This window comes from Anser anser (genome assembly GCF_964211835.1).
Source record: "Anser anser genome assembly, chromosome: 20".
In the NCBI taxonomy this organism is placed as follows: domain Eukaryota; kingdom Metazoa; phylum Chordata; class Aves; order Anseriformes; family Anatidae; genus Anser; species Anser anser.
Genome location: NC_139741.1, coordinates 10301695 through 10322552, shown reverse-complemented (window position 1 = coordinate 10322552; position 20858 = coordinate 10301695). Strand labels below are relative to the sequence as shown.

The 20858-nt window shown below is 42.6% G+C and overlaps 1 protein-coding gene and 1 long non-coding RNA gene across 6 annotated transcripts in view; one reads left to right on the top strand and one right to left on the bottom strand.

The window, feature by feature from the left end:
- AUTS2 (activator of transcription and developmental regulator AUTS2) overlaps positions 1-20858 on the bottom strand; it is a 761980-nt gene that overhangs the window by 238508 nt on the left and 502614 nt on the right. The gene's annotated exons all lie outside the window — the stretch shown is intronic.
- On the top strand, positions 230-20253 carry LOC310884565. The gene is made up of 2 exons (XR_014574285.1): positions 230-423; positions 2317-20253. It is a non-coding gene; the product is annotated as an uncharacterized lncRNA (long non-coding RNA).

Sequence of the window (20858 nt, the reverse complement as noted above, 5' to 3'; positions counted from 1 at the left end):
CTCCACACTGTTGTTGAAGACCATCATTTCCATGTTTGAATTATGAAAAAAACGCACTGAAAACAACAAAAGCCATTTGCAATGCCCTACATTACTTTAATTCACATGCATGGGAGTTGATGGTGCATGAACACACTTAGTCTCTACACCTGGATCAGGGAAGAAGAAAAACAGTATTAGAGGGCAGTTTGTTTTCTTTTGAAGAATGATATTGCTCATACTGCCTACCAGTAATTCGGTTTCAAAGGCTTTTTGGGTAGGAGAGCATAGAAATGGCTCAGGTTCACCCTTCCCAGAAGTGAAGCGTTTACAAGGCTGCCATTTTACTCCAGAACTACTTAGAGGGCACACCCCTTGTCATTGCTTACAGGTGCTCCACTGAAGAATTCAGACAGCTCACAGCCCAAGGAACAACGTGCCCAAGTAAGTGATTCACCGTGGCTTTCTGTAATTCAGAACTAGCCCCGGTAACATAGCCAACACAATACCACAGGATGCTGAACAGTAACACCAGTGGGTCTTGCTAATTATCAAGTGCCGTTGCTCATTTTTTTTATCGCTTTTACTACTGTAGAAATGCAGCAGGACTAGGTGAATCAAGCTCCAATACAGACAAGCAACAGAAAGCCAAAGCATGCTTAGACTTGCTAGGAGTACAAAAGCTGTGCTGGAAACAAGCCTGTAAGGCCCGTGCAACTCACACCTAGCTACTTCTCTCCTAGACACAGGAGATTTGATTCATCCCACCTAATTCTGGGTAACTCCCGGGTGGTCACACTTGGCTCCCTCTGCAGCAGAAGAATGAGGGAAATACCTCCTCCTGTTTTTCAAACTCCAGGCTTAGAGTCTGGAGGACTGACCTGCCTCTGTCAGGCAAGGTTGAACTCACACCTCCGCGTGTCAGATGTTTCGAAGGGAAGTGTAAGATCACGAAAATGCAGAACTGGGCTTTCTTAAGTCAAGGACTAGCAGACCGCATTATGTCCTTAGAGAAGTTAGCTAAGCCCTTTATTTGTTTGCATCTGTGAGTATTTTTGTAAGACAACCAAATTGCTGCGAAATTAGTTATACAGTGTGAATTCCAAAGGTTAACTATACAGCGGAATGTGAACAGCTACACCCACAAATATACATTTGGTTTGTAAAAGGCATGTCGTCTGCTATATGTTCCTTAATTACAACTTTTCTGTTTCACTGGCTTTTCCCTTGTCTTCACTGGTACAGGGGGGTGAAAAGGTGCTTTCTCCACACCAATGAACTACATACTAACAAACTAAAGCTAAGAACTTAAATAGTTCTTGTTTTCATAGGTATTTTTCCACTAATTTTAAATGAAGCAAAATATTGGTAAAAATCACAATCTCCTTTCAAATAATTCAAAATACAAATGGAAGTGAAATTTACTTAATACCTGAAAGGATTTATATAGCACTAGTTGCACGTACATACATGAGATGGAGCATGGAGATATGACAGAGTTTTAACTCAAAATCTGAAACCCTCATACAGAGGTCAAGTTTATGAAGGAGGGAGAGTACTTAACTGACAAAAGGAAAAGTGCACATTTCTGGGACAGTATGGTTTTTATATAAAGTACTCCTGCCCTTACCCTGTAAATATTACATATTTTGATTTCAACATAACTACATTTACGAGATTTTGGTAAGAGGGTAAGCATAGGTAAGTATGCTTGCAAAGCAAAGGCTGACATTTGCAGATAAGCAAAAATACACAAGGATTTTCATCCATGAAAATCACAGCACATCACAAAGAATTCCTATTTACTACCTCTATTTTACAGTTGCTGATAAAATTCAGCTTTGGGGCTAGAGCACTTCCTTCCACTGCTTGGTTACAGCCAGGAGCACCCAGTGGTTCTGGGGACCCTGCACCAGCCACGTGCCTCATATAACACACCGAGGTGACACATCATATGTATTTCAAAACAGGGAGCCCAGAACCAATTCCTCCATTTGCTCATGACCTCTCCCCACCTTCCAGCCAATGTCCAACAGAAGTCCTGATTGTTATGCCTGAATCCAAAAGGAGAAAGAAAGGGGGTCAAAAGTGACTATATAAGCAAGCAGGAATGATTCCTTTATCCCAGCAAGGTTCAGAGGGCTTCAACATGCCACGGCTCCTGCGGCTGGGGCTCGTGTGCATGTGTCCTGTGACACAGCTGCGGACACAGCGCTTTGCAGCCGCTCCTCTCCCCACCATTTTTTGCTGGGTTTAAGTAATCTCTCCACCGCTGTGGATCAAGTCTTTCCCGGTTCACAAGCTTGGAAAGAGCTCAGGGTTTTGTGTTTTCTGCAGTGTGGAGGTACTTGGGGAGAAGAATACTTGCCAGCAGTGACATCTGAATTTGCCAGTAAAACAGTTACCCGTATCTGAGTGAATCTGCAGAGAGAGTGCACAGAGCGACATCGGTGGGAAGTTATTTCCATCAAAGTGTTAAGCCTCCTGCTTTCCGACAGTCCAGTTCTAATTTCAAGGTCCGCTTAATTCCGCATCAAATAATTACTGCTATACCCAGAAGCACCTTGTCTCCAGAGTTAAGCATATGGCGAAGGACTGAGACCTACTGGTGTCCATTATGGAAGCAGCACGGATGCCAAGCCGATTAAAAATGCTCAGGCTCCCTTCACAACATGCCCAGTGACTGACAGCTTCGCGATTTGGCCAGTCACCGTGGCTGCCAAAAAAGCCTCTGCTGCGTGGAGGCCCACATGGCACTCTGAGAAAACAGTTCCATTCCCGGTATTAAATTCCCACACTGACCCGAGGACTTTGCTGTGAGCTCAGCAGGAGCGCTCCATCCAATTTACAGCTCCATCCTCCAGAGCCCTCAGTGCCAGCCTCTGGCAGAGACGAATGATGGTCAAACCCCTCCAGCTCATAAATTATGCAAAGGCAATAAATGCACTCAGCAAACAGCTCCTAACGTTTGCCTAGCCTGGCTCCAGATACACTTTGTAAAATGCCAGGAGTCCTGCATACACAAGGCATCTATTTTACTCATAAAGAGGTTTTGCTGGGTTTTTTGGTGGGGCGCAAGGAAAGGAGACCCACAGTCCAGCAGTGCTGTCCTGTTCCCGCAGCAGGATTTTATGGACAAGCTGCATGAAAGAAAAAAACGGAGAGACAGGAGGAAATGGCTTCGTACACAGCATTAAGGTTCTATTTTCATGCGGTATATATACACGTGTGTGTTTGTGTGCAGGCATTCATGTGCGTGTTCTGCACAGCCACGTTACGTTGAATTTTCCCTGAAGATTAAATACGCGGATTTCCTTCGCTTCATGGAAAAAAATCTGACGATTTATGTGCAGGGGTAACTCCAAAAGTCTTGCAGAAGAGAAGAGGTTTGCTGCTGAGCCTAGAAACTGAATGAAAGCAATTGTACATTCTTACCACGTTGGAGGCTGGTTTGCTGTTTGGGCACTCTGGGCATTTCACTCGCACCCACATTTCCCAGTGGTCCTTACCCTGATGTGCTCATTTACATTCTTGAATGCATTTTCTTCCCCGAGGTGCTAACGCACAAGGTGCTTCCATCTCCTGCAGACTTGCTGCTAACCACTTCTGGAGAACGGGTCTCGGAAACCAGAGCTGACAACCGTGAAGTTGATTATTCAGAACTACCGGTCACTTCTGAAGACTTGAGCCTGCACTGCTTGCTACCTCAGTTGCTCCAGCATTCCCCTGCCTCCCAGGGCCATAGAAGAAAAGTAAAATGATTTAAGTGCTTTGAGATTCTCAGAGCAAAAGCGCAATGAAAATCTATACAATGGAAGCAAAAGAACTATGTTATCTCAGGCTCAGTTAAGCCTGCTACACAATCCCTTGTAGCTTGGTTACTATTTCTGTTACCTGACAGGTTTCACTGTATTAATAATCAATTCACCTTTATTCTGTGAACAGCTTAGAGACAGCCTGTTTTCTAAGGATTCAAACACGCCTATCAACACTTCCAGGAGGAAACCTCACCTAAGAATTTGCCGTTACCAGACACAAAAGTGATGACAATGGATGGCAAAGTGAGCCTGACCCTATGTCTACAGATACCAGATGACAATTTAGATGTCACTGATTTAACAACGGCAAATTAATGGAATAGCAGTAAACGTGTTTCTTCTCTGCGATCTTGTCCTTCAGAAGCAGTTCTGCTTTTCCAACATTTTTGAACGTCCATTGTTTTCCATAATGTGCAGTCAGCGCTTTCAGAAGGTTCTTTAAAAGCAGTGCTTTCCACTGTGGCCAGGTGAGCTCTGCTCAGTGAGCTCCTCTGAAGGTAGCTCACAGCGCACTGTCTGGGAAGTCTGATGAAGCTGGAAGATGTTCCCAGGCGCAAGTCCCACTCCAATTTTATGCACTAGGCATCCTGTTTTGGAATTAAGTGATGCAAATGTTTTGTACTGGCCTTCTACTTTGGGCGCAGTTTCAGTATTCTGTGCCTATTACAAAAAGATCAGTTTTCAGCCTTGTTTCAGGAAACCATGGCTCTGTGCACATACTGTATCTGAATATTCTGCAAATAACGGGGAATCCAAAACAGCATTCAGAGATGGCATGGCTTGATTTTTGGGTAACTGCCATTAGCTTCACTGTGAGTGATAACACAACGAATCACGACAAGGAGCCTGTGGATGCATTTTACACCTGAACAAACCGAAACTTCTTTCTCTGATGCTCAGGCTCAGGGCGCCTCCTATCTCCTCACTGACCACGGGTTGTGACAAGCTGCAGCCACCCAGGGCCAGGTTTGAAAAAAGCCCAGAGCCACATTTCCAAATGCTGGCTTACATTGTCAAAAATCCAACCAACCAACCCACTCTTAGCTCTCATTTAGGCACTGTAACGAGAGCCAGATCAGCAAAACTGTTGAGCACCCACAGCTCTCATTTATGGCCAAGTTTTCAAATGAGCATGGCAAAAAATGCCGTGAGATCTTTTCAAAACACAGCCTGACGCACCCCTCTGGGGAAGGAGCCTTTGAAATGGCTAGTTTATGCTTCTGAAAGTCTAGTACTGGGCAGGAGGGACTCTTAACACTTTTCCCAAAGGATCTACAGCACTGCAAACCGAACCCAAAGCCTGGGACACACAAAGCTCGCTCGTAACTAGCTCCACAGATTTTTATAGGACACATGGAAGCATTGTGGTTGCTCCTAGTTTCTGTATAATCAGTAGCAAGAATAAGACCAGAGTGACAATGACCTGCTCAGAGTGGCCAGAGTTACCACTTAAACTGTTCAAACACCTTTAACAACTACAGTATGTGGGCTACCAGCCATCACATCACTTGGCACGCATGTGCTAAGCGTTCAAGCTTTATTTTCCAGTATTTCTGCAACTCAATGCTCAAGAAGCGCTAATCAGAATCAGTAACCAACAAACTTGCATTTTCATACATGTGCTGCAGTCAAAATTCAAATTATTGTTCCTAAAATAAGCCCAAGGTGAAGAGGGAACATAAAGCCTCATAAAGTCTTTGCACCAGCAAAAACGAAAGGTCTTCCTTCTGCCCCAGATTAAACCTTCTAAATTACTGCTATCAGTCAGGGCTGTGAAAGTGTAAGATGCACTCCTCGTCATCTGGAGTATACACAAATATAACTGCAGTCTGATAAACTGGGAAGGAGAAAAAGAACTCTCCAATTCCCTCTTAAGGCTTAATTATTGCTGTGTTTTGTAGAAGAAAAGGAAAACTGAGGACTGGGCTAAAGACTGCATTGTATCTCCCAAATCTGCCCCAGCTGGGGAAAGCGTTAAGTTAAAATGTACAGCACATCTCCCACAGCACCCGCAGAATGAGACTGATCCCAACGCCAAATTTCAAAAATCAGACACCTTATGAGGTTACAGCTATAATTTGAGCCCATTTGAATAGCTTGAGAGAGTCTGGCCCAAATCAAGCTGAGTAAAGGTCTGTGCCACCTCACCAGCTCATTCAGGCTGAAGCAACACCATGGATTTCTATGTACCTTGCTGATTGAACACATTCTTGTGCAAAAAGTGGCAATCATTGAATGTATCATGTACAATGACATTGAGGAGGGCATTGTTCTCTATTCTGCTCAATGGACTTTGCTGGAACAGCTATTTCATATCTTGAATCCATTTATCATTGCCACCAAAGGAGTCAGCACTGCTGAAACGCCAGCACTGAACAAAGTGATGCTGCTCATCTGTCTGCTGAAAGGAAATCTGAAGAAAATGAGGGAAAACCCAGACCTCAGCCATGTTCACACTGACATTTACAATATTCTTGTCCATCTATCCACCAATGACAAACTGACAGCCCCGGAAAGGGCAAAGATGATATTTTAGCTATACAATTAGACCTTTGCTTCCAAGAAAAAAGGAGAAAAAAACATCTCCTAGATGAAAGAAGACACAGCCAGGGAATAAATGGGCAATTTTCTAATTGATGAAATAGAGACAGGCAGAGTCACAAAGAAACTAAGAGCAAGAATTTCACTTTTTTCTTTCCTATCTCTGACTTCGCCTGCAAGTAGCATTCAGCACGGAGCTCCTTGCCAAGGAATCTTATATATAGCATCTCACAAATTGGTTAACATCACAGTCTGCTTAGCAATTCTTCACCATTATCCACAGTGATTCAGTGTAAGGTATGACTCTGAAACAGTGATGGTCTGAGAAGTTTCAGGCCTGGTTTCTCAAAAGCTGAAATTATGGATTATTCACATAAAAGTCCCATTTTACACAAATTACCTTAGTCTGGACAAAAGATTGCAATGTTGACCTCTAATCTGAATCCCATTTTATCCAACTACTTCACTTCAGATGAAATGTATCAGTCTTGGACATTTAAAGTTATATTTGCCCCTTACAGGAATAATATTCAGAACTTGGAACCACTTTCAGCTATATGTCTTTTTAATTCCTCCCACCCAAGACTTGTATGATTGTTTTCCATTGCAAAACAACACAATTAGTGGCTCCTTCTAGCTCTACCATCAACAAAATAATGGTTTGAAGAGAAAGGAGAGAACTACATTTTGAATGTTAACATGAATACATTACTAGTCATGATAAAGATGATCCACCCTATATTTATATAAAACACATACATGACCTTGGCAACTGGTGGGTGGTACATGTGTTCTTGGCAGACTGCAGTGAGCTTATTTGCAAAGGGGGATTTCACTCCAGAAAGAGAGCAAAACACGAGTCCTACTTTGAGGTTTGACTCTCTTGTTTCAACCCCTGTATTCCCAGGTTATCCCTCGCAGGGGAAGGCCAGCAGCGATCTGAGCAGGAGAGAGGATGGAAGGCTTTCTGCGCCTGGCGCAGGAGCACAGAGCCGGCCTGAGGGCTCCCAGGGACAGAGCTGCAACGCTGCGTCCTGGCCGGCTGTGCAGGGCTCTGTTTCCCCCAGCAGGAAGATGCCCCTGGCATCTGCAGGCACCTCCAGGCACAGCCCCAGAGATGACAAAGGAAAAGCAGCCCTTTAAGAAACAAATTTTTCTCTGCTCCCCTGGAACTGAGCTGAGCCTGGTAAACTATTGCAGATCTCAGAAAAGTGCAACTTCTTTCCCCCAGTTATCACTCCCGATGGCTTCCTTATGGTGTCATTGCTCAATGATCCCACAAATGCTTAAGGCCCAATCCAGCTATCCCCAAAGTACGGGACAATGCTCCCACCAATATCAGCAGCAGATAAAATGGGCTTTCCAGCCGCGGCATTAGAAAGCTAACGATGCCAGGAGTTACTCGGCTCAGCATCTTCAGAAAGCGCCTGCGCAACTCAGGCATCTGAATTCCACTAGACCAACGGGGCATCAAGCTGCTACCTGCCACAGCCCAATTCTAATTTTACCGAGTCTTTCTGTTTTGCAACAGAAGGATGAACTCCCTGCCTCAGTTCCTCAATACACTATATGAAAAAAAACAAAACTATATGCCTTTTCCTCTGGGATTCTGAATGCAAATTTGCAGCTTTCTTACCTGCCTTTCTAGCTGTACACAATTTGCAGTACGCAAAGTCATTCTCAGCATCCTCTCAAGTGATCATAAAAATATGCATTTATACTGGTGGACTAAGTCAATAGCAAAGAATTAAACTAATCAGTGTTTAACGAAGTCAGTGCCTAATAGTGCATTAGCCAGTGTCCCTGTGTAAGTAAAGATTCCTGTTTTTATACCTCTTGGTCTTAGCTCAAGAGTTCAGTTTGGAATTTGAGTCCTCCAGGTACTTACAGGCTAATAAAATCAAAATATCCTGATGGACAAGAAGCAAAGCATGTTACGGGTTAAAATAATACAAGAATCTATTTTTTCCACTGTGTTGTGATCCATAAAAATCACCCTGAGCCTTTCCTCTTTCTTCTCTGCCTGTGAAGCCAATTGCTTTGATTGCAGTGATATGAGCTTGCTGAAATGACTTGCCCTTGCTTGTGAAGCAAATGGAACATGCTAATAGAACTTATCGCATTACCCGATGCAAAAGTGCCATAGCTCATTACTTTAAGATAAAAGGATATCATTGCAGACGGGAAGCAGAATTGACTTTCTGAGGCCCGACTTGATGATGATTTAATCAACTGCTCTCTTTCACTTCTCATCTCTGCGCCTGTCGGTTTCACAGGTGCTGTTAAATGAGACACTCAGAAAGTGAGCGGAGGGAAAGAAATTGCTGTCATTACTTTTCAAGAAAGGAGGTATGCAAATTTTCGACAGAAAGATTGCGTTCATAATGGGCCTGGTAAAATACAAGGATCATGCTTGACAGGTGAGGGCAAGTCATTTGTACGTCCTTAAAGTGAAGCAACCATCCTCATTTAGAAATTGTGCTCGATAAGAGAAGCTACAAATGAAAACCATGCAATGGCTGAGAAGCAGCAAGCAAACCTTTGAAGGCTTTGCTACTGCAGATCTGCCTTCAGCAGGTGCCTGGCGTGCCTTCACACATGTCTATTCCTAACTGCCAGATGGCCAAAGTTTGACCTCAGTTTCTCACAGAGAACTCCTCTTACATGTTTTCCCTTTTTTTTTTTTTTTTTTACTGTCAGCTTTACATTTGCAGTCCGGGGCCTGAGAGTTTCTTCCTTTCTTCATCATCACTGCCAGAAATAGAAATCACAAGAAAAAAACTAAGTGGGGATTGAGTTAACTTTGAAAATCAGCTTTGAAAATCAATCGGTTGGAGGTGAAATTTGTTTTCTTCTGCATGCAACAGAGTATTACAGACCTTGGATAGTCCAGAGCTTATGGTTCATATGCCAAGTAAAAAGCAAAGAGAATGATCCACAAAAAGGGTTGTGGCAGAAAGCACAAAGGATGAAAAAATGCTTTTCCTGGGCCCAAAAGGAGCCTGGCGTCCTGTGTGATTGCAACACCAGAGGAAAGGAACAAAAGAGAGTAGTTTAACGTCCTGTTGACCTAATGGAAAACCTCTGATATTCCAAAATTAGAAGTTAAAAAAAGGACTATAATAGAGATGATGAATTATGTACAGGTTAAAAACACTCTATAGATCTTGGATGGCCATTGAGCTGTTTGGATCATTTTAAATGGGGAAATGAGAACTACCAGGCTCTTATTGGTGTCAATCATGTTTTCAATCAGAGCCTGATAGCCAGCCACAATGAGCAGATTCCTTGGGGACTGCACTGTATGCAAGTTATGGACACAGCAGTTAAGTTATAAAGATGCTGACATTCCACCTCAGATAACAGCATAAGATTTACATAGAATTAATACCATGAATACTTAGAATTAAATAAGAAAATAGCTAGGAAATATTGCCACAAAGGAAGCTTGATACAATGGAAAAGGATTAAAATAAAAGCACACACTATATTAATTCTACTCATACATGCATTTTAAGAATTGTAAATATTCTTTCTCAAGATACACAGTTCGTTTGATTCAAATGCCCCTAGATTTTTCATGAAATAAAATCTTATTCATCTTCTTAAATCTTAGTTGATCTTTTGACTATGTGTTGGGTTCTTAACCCCCTCCGTATCTACGCAAAGGGTAGCAAGCCCATAATGCTCTATAGATCTGCCTCATCTCTTTCCAGAAACACTTCATTGTAGGTTGAAAAGGAACATGATCAAGGAGAGAGAGCTTTGTGCTAGGACGGAAGATCTACCTGTGACACTGGCTATCTGCATCACCTCAGGCATGTCACTTGTCTATTCTTCTGCCAGCCTTCTGTTTTTCATCTATTTTGGCTATTAAATGGTACAGGTTAGGATTTGGGCAGTTTTCACTATATATGTTTACAAAGTGTAAAGCATAATAGGGCATTTTTCTTCAAGAACTTTGGTCCTAGTAAATAGAACAGATAGAGAAAAAAGCACCAAGACTTGGATCAGGCCCTAGGCACATCATGCCTATTTTCAATATAAATCTCATCTTCCACCAACTAAACTGTACGACCTACAGCAAATTACATCGTTTCAACAGAAAATTATTTTTATTTTAAATTACATAAGTACACACAAAGAAGCAGCAATAAAGTATCAATAACACAGTACAGGAGTTGTCATCCTCTACAAGCTGCAGCAACTCCAACACAAAATGGCTGCTGAAACACACATGCGGAGAGATTCAATTGGTGCGTACGATAAATCAGAAATAATATCTGAAACTAAAAATAATAAAGAAAAAGCTGTCTCTTCTCTTCTTTCCCAAACAAGAAGAACTGTCTAGCTTTTCAGCTCTGTATCTTTACTCTAGGCTAAGTAATTTAAAGTGAATTGTATAAATAATAAATAATAATAACAATAATCCCCCAAACAACCCAAAACAATTGATCCTTAGGGATAAGACCTCAACGGTTGAGCTATAAACCTTTGAACATTGGATTTTAATGGATACTAAAAAACTCTTAACTAAGCCATATAAATATAACCTGAAACAAAATGATTTGTGTTGTAAGCTGTTTGCAAACTCCCATAAATGTTCCTCATTGTCATAATGCCAGAAAAATAACTCAAACTGCGTACTCAGCCCTATAAACTGGCTTCTATGTTGTGGTTTCATTCTCTTTTTCACTCTGTTTTATAATTCATTACTCGCATGGTTGTTATATATTATTACTATTATTTATTGCTGCCTTTTTCATTTTTGTACTATTTATAAATTGTCTGCGCTAGACCTGAGGGAAGACATGGATTATTCTACACCTACTGCAAGTAAATATAAATTGTAAAGACAATGGCACACTTTGGCCTGCCTGCCTCAAATTTCCTGTTTTGACGTACTGTATGCTGAAATTTGGAATCTGTACTCTCTTATTAGAAAATGAATGCATTATGGTTGTTTTTTTTTTGTATTTTTTTCTCTGAATGCTACAATTATAATAATTGGATTTAAAACAGGGGTTGCATTTCTCCATTTAGAGGTAAGCATAATTGTACAACACTGATTTATCAGATGGACTCAATCCTTTGTTATTCCTGGAGAGGCTGGGAGAAAGTGAGAGTATCAACAGTCGGGTGAGATGCTACCCAACAGAGCATCCACTGCTGGGGCTTCCTGCTCCACTAAGGAACAGGTAGAAGCAGTACCTTGGCATGCACAAATGGCCCTTTTAGGAATGCGCTACTTCTCTCTTCCTCTGTCTTCCTCAGGACCTCTTGTAACCAGTCCTAAATCCGAGTGTGCCTCCTCTCTTCTGAGAAACGTCTCCCCACTACTCTGACTGCTGTCTGCAGTGCCCTAGTGTAAGAAAGCTGGGACTCACAGTGCTCAGCGAGGTGGTTGCACTTAGAATAGATGGATGGGAGCTTCAGAGAGTCCCCAGTCTCTGTTGGTGGAACATTCCCAAGTATAAATATTCACCACGGAAAGCCAGGCCCTCCATTTACCACCAATGCACTTCTAGCAGAGGTATATGAAGGGTGTGTGTTTGTTTTTCTCACTGCTGCATTAACCCACCGCCAGAGTAAGGTGATAAAACCTCCTGTATCATAAATGATATCGCAGACTCCATGACTGTTATCAGCAGTGGCAAATTACCTCGCACAGCCAAGGCAAGGTATTGCTTTGAATAGCTGGCTTTTAGCACAGTGTTCAGAAAAATTATCCTTGTCCAGGCGAGTCTTGGAAAATGCAGGAGTTTTGCCAGCAACAACTGTGTTTAAGCATGGCTGTAGCTAACACAGCACTGAGTGTCGCGAAGACTGGCTGTATGTGCCTTTTTCAGCTGCGACAGGACTGAGACTTCACACTGTTAGAAATCATCTCTTCCAAAGGGAAACCCCACGGAAGGGCCAGGAGACATCCTGAATGTGAAACACGGGATTTGACATCAAACCTTTTGTCAAGAAAGCAGGGAGACACTGAAATAGCAGGGGACGCATCTTGCAAAGCAAGACCGTTTGGGAATCTGGGGAGCCATCCATGGGAGGCCTATGAGACGTCGCATCTCAGATCTTCATGGTCACCTCTATCCCACAGGTAGAAAACCTCTCTAGATTCTTCCCACTTGTTTTCTGTCTGCATGGTCCCAGCAAACCACCTGCAGCTTTGTACAGCATCCATAAAGGAATTATAAACTCGGTCTGTGCTGTAGTTTTGAGACAGATTACATAAAACATGGAAATTCATTGCTCTCTCCAGAGATGCTCTCTATGAATACAGAGCCCTGGAATTTCACAAGGGACTTTTTACACAGGTAGAGACTCCCTCTATTCTATAGACTGTAGGTGCCAAACTACTGGAAATTCAGTTCTGATCTCTTCTGAAAATTTAGTAGGAGGAAGGCTCTGAGATTTCAGACATGCCCTCTTCACAAAAATCTCTGTAGGCTACATCTATAAAAGGAGCTGAATAAAAAGATGCAAAGGGTAGAAGCTAGATTAGTGTAGATTGGTGCATATTTTAAAAAATAGAAAAATATGAAATATATAACATAATTTAGAACTACAATAATTCACTTAAAAATAGGGCAGGTTATCCCTAACTGAAAAAAAAAATAATGAAAAATTTAAACCTTGCCTAAATTCTGTGCCCTAGTTCAGTCAGAGTTACTGTACTCAAGGCAGTACAATTAATTAGTGGAGATCATATAGCCTGTGCTATACAGGAGGTCATAGCAGATCATACCCTCATTGCCTTAAATGATGTGAATTTATAAATCCCTAAACATCCATATCTCTCCACTCTTACTTCTACAGCTAGCTTGTTAATGCTTTGGACCTTACTGTTACCCAACAATTCAGGCCAGCTCCGTTCAGCACAAACATTCCCTTCCACGATGTGCAAATTCTCAAGTGGACGACCACTGAACTTACCCTGCTAGGAGAGTTTCTCACTGCCCAGCAACAGTGTGGTCCTGCCAGCTTTTACACCAAATTTGCTGTTGATGTTGCGTGCATTGAGTTTCATTCTTGTTCAAAAGACTCATTTTTATCACACAGCAGGAGTAGCACCTCTTTAAGGACCAATTCAGCTTTGCTGTTAAGTTCGACTATCATTTTGAGTAATCGATAAAAAGTCTGCTACAAGAGGACACTGTGATTTACAAATACAGAGGAAAAAAGAAAATGATGCAAAGCCATTGGTATGGATGTAAAGGACTGTTGGGAAGGGGGAAATAAAAAGTCTATGAGAAGAATCTGAACAACCAGTTTAATCTTGGAGGAAAATTCGGCAGAGCTATCCTGTGTGGCAGCTATCATTAAAAGATACAGGAGAGATCTACAGGAAATTCAATATGAAATCTAAAATGTACACCAATGGGATCCTTCAGAGAAAGTGAGAGGGAGGGAGACAGCAGTTTCTCATAAAGCATTACAGAAATCAGCCCCACATCTTTCCTCAGAGCTCCTAAGAATAATTATTAACATGTAAGGGAGAAACGTTAGCAGATACACTCTAAATAGAGGAATACTTTGATGCATGCATCAGATTTACCAAGGACTCTCCTCCCCTCCATACTCAACAGAAGAGAGTTCAAGAGTGCATATTTTCTTCCCACCCTACATACTTACAGCAACTTCCATCATTTCTCATCAATACATGAAAGCCTGGTTTAATTTGGGCTCTTGTCGTTCCTGCTGAATGAGGGGGTTTGTTGGTATTTCATCAGTAAGAAAATGGAGGCAGTTAACCTTTTCTCCTAACAAAGTGCTGGAACACAACAGATATAGTACATGTCACAGTAGCACAAGGCTAAATTTTGTAATGGCACAGGAATAAAGAAACAGAAGACAACTCCCATCTTTTGTCTAACAAAACTGGATCCATGCTCCAGCAAGGCTGAGCTATAGCCACCCAACGGCAACACATGCACGGCATTCACAGCTGGAAGGACCTGAGCTGCATGGGACTCCATGCATTTACCAACACCAAAGACAATGACCCATTTCAAATAAACAGAGGAGCAAGAAGCAAAGGAAACCGTTTCGCTTTACAGAAGATGAGTTGCTCCCTTCCCCTCCTATGGGGGCTGGCTTTGGTACATTATTCACGTCTGCCACGTGGTCACATCCCAGAGACATCTGCTCAACGCTGGCTGTACGGGGCCATGCAAGCGTATTTCTGAATTGTAGGTTCTTTTATTATTTGCACTTCTGCTTTTAGTAGGAAGAAAAAAATGGTCATTGTGATGCTTCTGGGCAAACTCTGCATACTTGGAAAAATGAGCAAATGTAGCCAAGAGAGAGCGTGTAAACAATGCTCCCTGAACTGCCGGGGACATCGCACTCGTACGCCCCGCACACGGGCGTCTTCCTTCCCGAAGCCTCATCTCCCCCTAAGACCTCAAAGGGTTAAGCCTGCAAATTGCCTTGCTGTGCTTCTGGGACAGCATGAAGGATGGCTGCCATTGCCACGGTCAGATATGACAGTGCCAATTTGATGTGCTGCCATCAAGGGCCTTCTAAGAGCCGAGCGCCCTGATGGTTTTGTGATGCGAACAGTCGCATCGCAAAATGGTTTTCCTCTCCCGCTGCCTCTGCTTCCATCTGCTGCTGGGCCGAGGCACAGCCGGCTGCCTGCCTGTCACAGCATGTATTAAAATTAGCTGGGGAGGAGGCACTCAGTTGTGCTAATTACATTTTAATCATTGGAAATGTGTTGGCAAATCAAGCCTTGATTGCCATCTCGGAGTCTGTCTCCTCCAGCAGAGTGAAGGGGCTGTCTGCATTAGCCGGGGCCTGCTGGGCCCAGTTCTTTCACAGAAGATAGAATATGGTGCCTGCTGGCCCACCACTGAGACTGCTTTGGCACATTATTAAAAAGCCACAAGGCTTGTTTCAAATCATCACTGTGTGAGCTCTGCTCATTCGCACATCCCTGGGTATTCCAGCCACTTGGTACTTTTAACTATATCTTTAGTTTACCTTGTGGGCTAAAAAACAATTTTGCATGCGTGGGTGGAGGACGCCGGAGCTTTTTTGCAGCTCGTTGGGCTGGGAACGGAGCTGGTTGTCAAAACGCCTTCCTTGTCAGCTGCAACACTGCACTGAATGGCATCCTAAAATAACTGGAACTCACGCAGCCCCCACTTTATCATGGGAAGGTTCGGTACAAGCCCGGCTTGGTCAGAGCCATGAGAGGTGGAGAAGTCCCTACCTGTTTCTCATTTAACACGTCAAAGGGAACTGAGTCGTCGATTACTCTCAGGCCAGCCAAGCTTGTAAATCAAGCTTGGAGACGAACAGAAAAAGCAATGAGGGTCCTCTTTGTTCCTCTGACTAAACGCTCACATGCAGGTCCTAAAATCAGCACACTGGATGCAAATCAAAAGGATGAATTTTCCAGCCCTTTTCCCAGCCACATTTGAATTTTTATTTTTTTCTTTAGCAATACAGGAAAGCTTCCAGAGCAAGCAACCCGAACCAGAAGCAAGAAGAGCCAGGATCTCTCAAATGTCAGACCATGTGCAGGCTAAACAAACCCAGCAGCATCTACCACCTGCAACCCCCCTCCCAAAATAAACAAACAGAAACTACACTACGAATATTTTGAAACCCGAAAAATTCAACCTCAAATCTCCCTTTTATAGCATGTAAATACTACCCTCAGCTGAATCTTGTCAACACAGAAACTATTCCCATTGCCTTACAGGCAGCAGCAGAACTGGCCTCCTCCTAGGTTGGATTTTCAAGAGTGGCAGGGCCAGACTTGCAAGGGTTCATCGCTTCACAATGCCAAGATTCTGAATGGCTTGGTTCACTGTTGGACACCTAAGCAAGTGCCAGATTCCCCAAGTGCTCAGCAGCCAGCGATGCCTATTGTTGCCCTTGAGTTAAAAGTTCTAAAATACCTCACTAGACTAAACACTTCTGGCAGCCCGAAGGGTTCGATGATTCAAATGGGGGTAAACACTGAAGCTGTAGACTTCAGCCTTGCTTCCTCCTTTGCTGGTGAAGGTGAGGGCAAAATGCAGCCACCGAGGGAAGCGTGCGGAGATTTCTGCAGTGGTATTTCTCTGCTGCTCCACACGTGGCGGCAGCAACAGAAAAGATGGAATGAGAGTGGAAAATCAAGCACACGACATCTATGCATCAGCTTCCGGCCCCTCCTGAAATCCCTGTAATATTCCCCTTATTAGTATGTGCGAGTGGATTTTTAGTTGCTCATTTATGACACCTCACACAGCCATACACAGGCATGATCAAGTTATAAAGGTTTGAGTACCTTTGAGTATACATTGAGTAATACATTTGTTCAGAACAAAAGCTATTTTTACAGCCCCTGAGAGGAGGCAGACTTTGGAGGTTTTTTCCTTCTTATACAATTACGTTGCCATTGAATGTAATGTTTTCATGACTATCGTATAACGGAACTTAAAACTGATCATTTTATAGCCCCAGCAATAATGATAAGAGTTTGCAAATACCACAGAGAGAAGCTATGGTGTCCTGTCATGCAGCTGTATTGCCCAGACTGAATCTGAAGCAAAAAGCTAACTTATACACATGCTGTAGGAGAAAACTTAATATCCAAGTTTCAAGGGTGCGAGAAACTGGAAATTAAAATCTGGCTGATATGCATTAAGACAAATAGTCAAATAGTTTATTTTAAAAGGCTTACTAGAACATTTTTGTTCTTTTTTAACTTGAGAGCTTTAATTTTAAATGATCTAATCCTCTTTGGCAACTTTAACAGGAACATTATCCAAAAAAACATGATTATTGTAAGTAAATGAGACATAGTTTTCATTCAGCATATTTAATTTTCTTTTTGCCTTTAAATAAGGGATAAGTGTATTTGTATTTGCATGATGGCTCCAGTAGTTCCAGTAACCAGCACCAACTGCACATTGGAAGTAAGCTCTTCTTCCGAGAAGCGCGTTAGCATGTGTACCCACCAGGACCACATTAGCTGGTCAGGATTCAGGCTGCTGTGACTAACTTTGCGCTTGTTCAGAGGTCTCTGCTCCATGGAAGCAACAGAGTGGATAAACTCACAGACCAAGCTAGCAAATTCAAATAGTATCGCTGATACCCTATTTTATACTCTTTGATACGTGTGCAACTCGGAAATACAAGCATCCCGTTTTGTTCCCAGAAACAAACTTACGTTTCCCCAAGGCCACCAGTAAAAAATTTTGTGAGTGGGTCACAACGAGACGTCAGGACACCTGGGGAACCGTCCTGAGAGGGAGCCTTCAGCCGCTGGAGATAAGCCACCTTACTCCTGCATGCTGTCAAACACAGGGCAGTGCCTGGCAGACAAAGCACACGTGCACAGAGCGAGGCCTGTACCCCCTCGCTGCACATACGTGTGCTGCCCAGCCGTGCAGGCCCACCGTCAGCCTCACCGCCACACGCGTAACGTACAGCCCAGCCGTTTCTCCAGATGCGGGTAGCAGCCAGTCACCACAAAAACAGACAAAAAGCCCTAGGACAATCCTAGTTCTCTGACAGATCTTCAAGGTCTTTCAGAAGGGGTTGGGCCTCTACTAGCGGCACTGGTCTTCATTATTCACAGTACAAACATAGGGGGGGGACCTGTAATTTGGGCAATGACAGAACATCTGAATAAAATCACCAAAAGAAGAAACATCCATCCTTTAGCTTTCTATCACTACATTTAAGAAATATTTTGATTATATTTGAGATAGGAAAGAAAGATACATTATTCCCCTCTGTCCCTTAAGGCCAACCCTCCCGTGCCCATCCCTTCTGTCCCTATTCCATTTGGGAAAATAAAGCTCTTTTCATTGCTGAGGATTTGGTGTTTACCAAGGGGAACAATGGTGATTTTGCACGGCCACTCCTCTGAGTTGGGAGGGGACAGAGTCTACAAGACTCTGCTTTTTCAGGTCCAGATACATAAACTTGTCAAATGTTATTTCTCTTTTTGCTAAGTGAAATTAATATCCATGCTCACTTTGGTAAGCTCTCTCCAGTGGAAACATCTAAATAAAGGGGCAAATGGTATTTTTAATCCATGATAAGGACTGCAGTATTCTGGCTGAAGCAAAACGCCCAGCACAACATACAGGCCTCATCCTGAATGCCTCACTCTGCACTTGTTCAGTGCCTGCTCAGGCAGACCACACATGGCCCTTCATTATGATCTTCAACCCACAGAAATAAATCGCAAAGAAACAAGAGTGAGTGCCCTATGGCATTTAGGACCTTATTCAGCCGGAAAATGAGGCAGCCTCCCAAGGCACAGGAGCCCTGAAAGGCCACAGAAGCTCGCAGACCTGCTCAGAACAAAAGGTCAGCCAAGCTCACGACCAGGAGGAGATAATATAGGAAACATTTACCAGCTCCATGGCAGACGTAGCAAGGAGCTCATCTTTATGCCCAGTTATTTCCCCATCTCCCTTTTCAGGCCCTACAGCGTTGCCTCAGAAGGAGCACGTGCTTCAAAAAGATCTGGGGACCGAGAAGGGAGTTGCCATCTAAGCTTTGGCACACAGCAGCTCTTAAAGCTTTCAGTATCACATTCCAGAGGAGATGCTCTCTTGCCCCTCACCAGAGAAAGCCAGAGGAGACCACTGTCCACAGACTGAGGGCTGTCTTGAATATTCTTCTGCCTGGCTCCCTGAGACACCTAAACTAGGTGCTGAAATCCCTCCTTGATACTGGAAAACAAGACATTACAAATGGGAAAGCAAAGAAAACACTGAGAAAGCCTCTTAATTTTTCACACAAATAGCAAACCAGCCTTTCTTTGAGGCCACCTAAAGCTAATTCAGGTCACACATAATACAAGTTGTGTTGCTAAACATAATCTGCTTATTTGTATTATTGCCCATTCGTGCAGTGCTTTCAGTGGACATATTTGTTCTGCCTGTTTCTATCTGGAACCACAAAGATACCTTGATAAAAGTAAATTAAGGAATTTTCATGGGCATTATGAAAAATGAAGGGTGGCAATTTTGCACCCACCAGAGCTGTTGCTACAGGACCTCAACTGCTGCATGAAATACACGTTGGAAATATAGAAGCACCACGTGGAAAGGGTGCTCTTAGTGAAGAGCACACTGAAAAATAAGCTGCTTCCCATCAGCAAGTGCATTCTTTATCTTTAGTGTAACATTTATAAAGCTTGTTCGGGAAAAAAATGTGTTAAATCTTTCATCAGGCTACAGACACTTTATTTGGAGTCTTCACAGAAACCCGAAGCAGTGCCATAAGGTGCCTGGAATATTAGCCAAGATAAAACCTTCAGGGCCATGCACGCTACTGTTTTCAAATCTGTTCTTTCATCTGATGTGCCAGTCGAAATTACTTCTGCAACATGGTCAGAACCAACCTGGATGGATTTATAATGCCTCAAATTGCTATGGGCATATTTTTGTGAATCGCCTAGAGACAAACAGATAATTCTCTTTAGATTGTGCAAATTGCTAATTCTTATGCATGTCATGTGTTTTCCAAGTGGCATGTTTAGACAAGAAAATTGCAGAATATTCCTGATGTCACCAGAGCTCTATGCTTAGAAAGCCACAGCAGTGCAGGACAGTGTCTTTATACATATCTCAGCATATATACGTATTACAAATCATTTTAACTCCAACTTAGACAACACTTGTTACCTTTTCTCACTATTTGACTCTCTGTATAAGAGGGGAGTCAAACAATAATGAGCAGATTATATATTATACCAATGCAATGTAACTACTTGTGCAAGGAATGGAAGCAGAACTGAACCTTTTATTTGCTCTGTTTAGGCAATTTGAATAAACAGCATAAGTGTCATCTTTTGAGTCAACGTGTCAAGTTGAATTTCATGATATCTGATCTGTCTGTTGACATTGTCATACACAGAGAAAAAAAAAAAAAGGAAAAAAAAAAGAAAGCACAAAGACTTCCTTGCAGTGTGCTTTCCTGATAGAACAAAGCCTGTGTGATCATTCCACGAAGCTCCTCTCCCTGTCCTTCCTTCTCAGAATTTTTGAACCCACTGGCCAATTTCACCCACATTTGACAAGAGATTTCAAAGATAATTAAACTCCTGTGAGCTTTCTGAAGAAAAAAAAAAAAAGGCGGCCAGTTGGTATAGAGACCCGATAAGCCTGAAAGAAAGGCTGCAGTGTGTGATCACACCTCACTTGCTACCAGAAAACGCACACAGAAGAGAAATGTTATAAGAACTCCAAGGAAAAGGCATCAATCAGAGCTTTCAATTAACTCTCTATGGGAATCCAGGCTTTGATAAGTTTTTTTGCTCATGGAACTACTCATATTTATTTTACAACATATGACTCAGATTCAAAGGTGCCAGCTTTTAACTAATATATAAATTATCTTCATCCTTGAAACCAACAGGGACATCTCTGTATAGCATATACTACAATGTATAATTATAGCTTCAGGGCACCATTTTAGATGAAAATATAACATATACAATAAAAGAAAATTCCGTTTGTATTATGTCCAGATTGGGATTTTAAAGTGACGCTG